The sequence below is a fragment of the Octodon degus genome, unplaced genomic scaffold (genome assembly GCF_000260255.1).
Source record: "Octodon degus isolate 3935 unplaced genomic scaffold, OctDeg1.0 scaffold00239, whole genome shotgun sequence".
NCBI lineage: Eukaryota > Metazoa > Chordata > Mammalia > Rodentia > Octodontidae > Octodon > Octodon degus.
The window spans coordinates 2,206,153-2,212,491 of NW_004524815.1; the positions used below are offsets into that span (position 1 = coordinate 2,206,153).

The following is a 6,339-nucleotide window of genomic DNA, read 5'->3' on the forward strand; positions in this document are numbered from 1 at the left end:
GTACTTTTAATCTAATATATGGTCAATTTGTTGAGCTATTCACATATTTCCAAAAATTTATATATGATTATATTAAGAAAATAATGATATCTACTAAAGATACTGTTATGAAAAGTAAATGTAAAAATGCAGAAAAACACTGTGTAACTTGTGGGTAGCCAGCCTCCTAAGTACCAGGAGTGAGAATACTATTTAAACAGAATGACGGACTCTACACTTACTTAGGATAGGTACGTGACAGTATGCTACTTTTTAAAGGTGGGTGAGATTTGAAATCTTGGGACTTCCTCTTCTGTTTTTTCTTACACTTCGGGGTCAATTTTACTTGGATTTTCTCTACACTCCCTAGGTATCTTCTGGCCTCTTTACCTGCCTATGTAGCTGGAATATTTTTTAAATATGTGTTTTGTTTTTGCTTACTTTCTTTCTAGAAGGGCAAAGCTTTCACTGAAGGGATGTTTGCTTCTCATGTTAATTCCCACTTTGTTCTCTCAGTATCATCTATGTTTGAGTTACTGAGATTTAGGACTGACTTTATAGCTTGTGAGTGGATATGAGGCTGCAGATCTTTCTCTCTGGCATACGCTGCCTTGGAAACATGTTGTAACATCACACTGTATCTTATAAATACATACATTTATCATTGGTCTATGAAAACAACATATAAAAAATTTTACCTGACTCTAGCTGAGTAGGAACAGTGCTCCGGTTCTCCCTATTTGAATAGGGAGTCTTCAGGTGGTTCCCATCCAAAGCAAAGCACTGTTCTTGGCCAGCTGTCCCCTTCACCCCCGGAGCTTCACTTCACACGCCAGCTCCTGCAAGGCTTTACATCTGCTGGATCTAATCCACATGAGCCCTTTTAGCAAGTATTCTGTTCCACAACAATGATGAGAGTGCTATAGCGTTCGGCTTGTGGGAGCAGGTGCATGTGTGTGTTATGTATGGGTAGGAATTATTACCTTTACGATTAAGGCAAATAAGGATTTGGGAAGCTTCTTTTCTTTCCTGTGTTTCAGGGAAGGGTTTACAGGGTGCTCAGAGTTTCACTAGTAGATCGGACTTGTAGTGATTCTCCTGTTTACTGCCTCCCAAGTGCTGGGATTACAGGTGCTAGCCACCAAGACCAGTCTCAGTTGCTGTCTCAGAATGTCTTGGGAGTGGCATGCTGGCAGGCCTGGGGATCAAACCCAGGCCCCTGCTCCTGCTTGCAGGTGCTTTAACCTGCTGAGCTATTTGGCCAGCCCTTTAATAGTTTTTCTACATGTGCATACTGAATGTAGTAGCTTTTCTTGTTGCTCGAAATCATGCAGTAATCTCAACAGTGAATCTAAAATCTGAAATTCAACCACAGATCAGTACATCTGAAAAGCTGGCTCTCAGGTAGTCAGTGGTTCCTGCTTCTCCAAGGCAGGGCGGAAAGAATGGAAGAAGAATATGGATTTGAGCCCTGAATTTGACATGCATCTTTTTCTAGCTCTTTGGAAGAGTCACTTGCATTTTCCTTAACAGCAAAATAAAACCAATAAAATTACCTCTCCACATAACACATTAAAATGTCTTTATAAATAACAAGGGAATGTCTGTTAGCACTCACTCTGAGTGCTTCATTTCCAAGTCATTCAATATTCATTCTATTTTGAGATGTAGCAGGGTCCCCAGATTGAGACAGGCCTGATTGCATGAAGAACTGCCTACATCCAGAGGAATAAAGGATATTCAAAGGAGAAGACTGAAGCACAGTCCCTCCAAACTGAAGTGGCCTGGAGTTGTGTTGAATCTCAGAAGCTACGAATTGGAAGCGGGAGTAGATTTGAAAGACATGGAGTTCTCAAGGGACATCCCCAGGGGAGCATCGGTAGCTTCTCTTGCCTCTTAGTTAACAAACTAAGTACCTGTGGGGACCAATTTGGGTATTTTGAGCATGCATCTCTGCTTTGTAAAGAATCATTAACATATAAATCACAAAAGGCCACATGCATGACTTTTAGGATAAAATTTATAGTTTGTGTTAAGTGCACAACTGCGTTAGCGTTGCTCAAATCCCTGCATTTCCTGAGCTTCCCATAGTCTACTCCTCTTCTACAGTTTCTGAAAACTGCTAAACAAGATTTCCATATAATTTTTCCTTTGCAGTAATGTCCTTCCCCAAAATCCGAGGACTACGTCGCCTTGATGATTGTGTTGGCATCAACCCAGTTGAGTCTGCATCTTGTACAATGAATAAGCATTCATTGTATGATGAAAAAGACAACAATATGCAATGGATTAATTAGTGAAACTGTGCTAGTAATCGGTTTTGAAACTGTCTCATTGCTATTTGTTTCTCAATAAAATTTTACTGAAAAAAAAGCAGTCATTCAGAAGCAAGGGCTTCCTCCTCTTAGTCCGCTCTTGCACCACCATTTGAGGTGACAGCCAAGACAGTAAAACAGAAAGGCACATATTTTCAAAGAAAAAAATAAACCCAGTTGAGGTGCAAACATTTTGATACTTACATCTATAGTAAAGCCTTTTCATTACGGCATTCTATAGTATAATATTAACTTCACGTTTTTTTTTTCACTCTTGATTGATTCAGAGTAATAGTAATGTTTGCTCATTTCAGTGGTAATTGTGAATAAAGTTGATTTAAGCAATGGCTGTTAGTTTTGTGTGAACATAGTTTTTTTATTCCATTTAGGTAAATGCACAGACACTGGTTTGCTTGGTCATATGGTGAACATATTCAATTGATCAGGAACTCCCAACTGTGTGGAAGGCCACACCCTTTTGCATTCCAACTTATATCTTTAAAGATTATTTGTAAAATTTAATTTACTTTTATTTTTGATATTTTTCAGAGATCCATCAAGTCTTCACAGCAAAAATATTATTTATGTTTATTTGTTCAATGTTTTCTTAATTTCAAGAGCTGACCAAATAGCTCAGCAGATTAAAGCGCCTGCAAGCAGGTGCAGGGGCCGGGGTTCAATCCCCAGGCCTGCTGTGCTACCCTTGCCCCTGGAACACGCTGGGATGGTGACTGAGACTGGATGTGGTGGCCCATGCCTGAAATCCTAGCTCTTGGGAGGCTGTAAACAGGCAGATCACTATGAGTCTGATCTAGTAGTGAGACTCTGAACACCCTATAGACCCTTCCCTAAAATATAACAAATAAAAAATTTCTTAATCTTATTGGTAGAAAATAATTAAATAGTTTATGGAATACAGTGTAATGTCTCAGAGAAGTTATGGATTCATTGTGTTTAAAGAGCTCAGACACATAATCTTCTCAAATGTTTACCCCTTCTTTGTGGTGATAATACTCAAAATCTTATCTTCTAGCAATTTTGAATTATATAACACACTACTGTTATTAATAGCCACCTTGCATAGCAGACATTTTTCTGTTTCTTAAAGATGTCTCTAGAGTATTTCAGAAAAAAATAGTGAGAGAGAGAGAGAGAGAGAGAGAGAGAGAGAGAGAGAGAGAGAAAGAGAGAGACAGAGACAGATAGACAGAGAGACAGAGACTAAATCCTTACCTCCCAATTTACTTTTCAGGGCTGGGGATGCCTCTTTTCCCTTAAAGGAGATTGAACCATCCTGTCCCCTGCAATCTGCTCTAAACTCTCGGCCACCAGCAGACTGTCACAAACCCACTCTGCTGGTCACGTATGTAGTAGTTACAAGTCTGTTCTGTGTGCTCAGGTGGCTCAGTCCCAAGTTGGGAACTTAACCTTTCCAAAGTTCAGCTTTGCATCTGAAAGGAAAATGTTACAGATGTCAGGAAGAGTTAAAAAGGCAGTCCCCCCACTGCCTCCTGAGTGCAGAGGTGGAACTCTGGAAGGTGACCGGATCATGAGGGTGTCCACCCCGTGATGGGGTCAGTCACAGAGAAGTTTGCAGCTGGCCTGACTGTTAGAGGTGGCTTGGTTGGAGGAGGAACGTGGCCAGCCCCAGGAGGGTGTGTTTCTCACCTTGGCTCTCTCCCAGTCTCTCTGCATCTGCTCACCCAGAGCTGAGTCCTTTTCCGAGGCCAGAAGCTTCCGCCATGCTGTTGCTGCCTGTGAGCGAGGTGATCAGACGCCGAAACCTCCAAAACTGTGAGGGAAAGCAAGTCTGCACATTCTAGTTGCATTTCTCAGCGACTTCACCCGAGCAGCGAGAGAGCTGACCGATACAGGCAAGATGCGTAATACCGCATGAGGCCGTGGTTCAACGCCCAGCACCACGGCTAAAGCACCAGTAACGAAGGTGAAAGGGGAATCTAAGGAACCTGTGGCATGGTGACAGCTCTTTCTGAATTTTTATTTGGCTGGTGCAAATGAAAGCAAAGGAATCCTGGCAGTCTCCAGAAAATGAAAACAAACAGAAACTACTGCCTCTGAAACCTGCAAGAGCACAGCTTGTTTTCTTCCCGTGAGCTGGTTTTGGCCACCTGGCTTCCAGTTTTGTGAGAAAATTTAGTTCTTCTCATTTTTTTTAAAAACAAAGACAGCAAAAACTAGTAAAAAAGAAAAAAAGAAATAGAAAAGACAAAGACAGCAAAAACTAGTAAAAAAGAAAAAAAAAAGAAATAGAAAAGACACAGAATTTTACTAAACAAAACGACGGGAATTCAACAATGATTGCTCTATTACATATTGTTGTCTTCAAATTAGTTGTTCAGATTACCAGATAGAAGCATGCAGAATTGGTCAGAATGTTACACAAAATTAAAAAGAAGGAAAGAAAAAAAAGCATTAACTGTTCATTTCAATAGACCAGTAGAAATCTGCAGTGCAATTATCCAAGCTATCCTGCATATATACAGGTACATTTCCCCCTCCCTTCTTTCTTTCTTTTCACCTTTCCCTCATCCTAGTTGTTCCCTTCCCTTTGAACAGTTTCTTTCCCTTTCACAGCATCTATTGTACCTCTTGGATTTTATTTACTCTTTCAGGTTCTGACACTAGGAAGATAATAGGACATTTGTTTATACATGCAGGTCTGACTTATCTCACTTATGAGTATGGTCTCTAGTTTCATTCAATTACTATCATTGGTCATTTTTTTTTAATTTTAATAGTATATTTTACTTAACCAAGTATATCCAAAATATTATGATTTTAATGCATAATTACTACAGATATCATAATAGTTCATCACAATTATCACTGGTCATTTGAGGAATGCAAATTAAAACAGCACTGAGATTCCATCTCACTCCAGAAAGAATGGCTGTAATCAGGAAGCCAGCTAGTAACAAGTCCTGGAGGGGCTGGGGGTAAAAGGAAGCCTTCTCCACTGTTGGTGGGTGTGCAGACTGGTGCAACCATTATGGAAATCAGAGTGGAGATTCCACAAAAAGCTAGGATTAGAGGTATCGTTCAACCCAGCTATTCCACTCTTGGATATTTTTCCACAAGAACTGAAAACCTCATACCACAGCGATGTATGTTCACCCATGTTTATGGCAGTGCAATATGTCATAGTGAAATCTTGGAAACAACCCAAGTGTCCATCAACTGAGAAGTGGATAGAAAATATGTGGTTTTACACAATGGAGTATTTCTCAGCTACAAATAAAGATGAACATGAGTCTTTTATAGGTGAATGCTTGTCACGTATAATTCCACACACCTATGTTAGTTATAATAAGCATAAGAAAATAGTCCAAAAATTTGCATTGTGTCAAATATTTAGTTAGTATGTTTGCCTTTGGGGTTCAACTTTTTATAAACAAGTGGTGTATTTTTGGTTTAATTCTCCTTAACATCCACTCCTTCATTACAGTCTTGTACTGAGCCCCAGTCTTCTAAGCACAAGTCATTGTTTTAGCATAGACATATGTATTTCCAGAACTCTTATTCTCTTGGTGGAGGAAGAGTATGTACAGAGCTGTTATTTTTGTGGGAGAAGCAAATGTAAAAAAGAACCCCACATAAATAGACATTCTATATTTTGGTCAAAGAAACAAAAGAAACTTATAAAAAAGTTTGTCTTACTCATTACTGAGGATGTCAGCCTACATTAGTTTCCTCCCTCATCAAATCACGTTTATTAGACAATGTTAGTTCCTTGTGCAATCAGTGTTAGGCTAGACTGCGGCAATGCAGACCAGAGAAAAGACATGACTGCTCTCTAAGTGCTAAGTAGTTAGTAAAATTAAATCTATAAAAGCAAGTCAATATTATTAATACATGTTCCTGCTTTCATTCATTGAATGAAAGCAAGAGACAGGAAAAGGAATATTGTGGGACTGTCCTGCTTCAAAGTTGTATATGGTGAGATTTTTGGACTTATGTGCAAACATGAGAAGCATAGAATTCTTTATCCTATTTTTTAAAATATAATCTAATTTTTAAATGTTTT

General features: G+C 39.3%; 1 pseudogene; it reads right to left on the minus strand.

The window, feature by feature from the left end:
- Positions 1-3,993: 3,993 nt before the first annotated feature.
- LOC101566658 overlaps positions 3,994-6,339 on the minus strand; it is a 24,142-nt pseudogene continuing 21,796 nt past the window's right edge.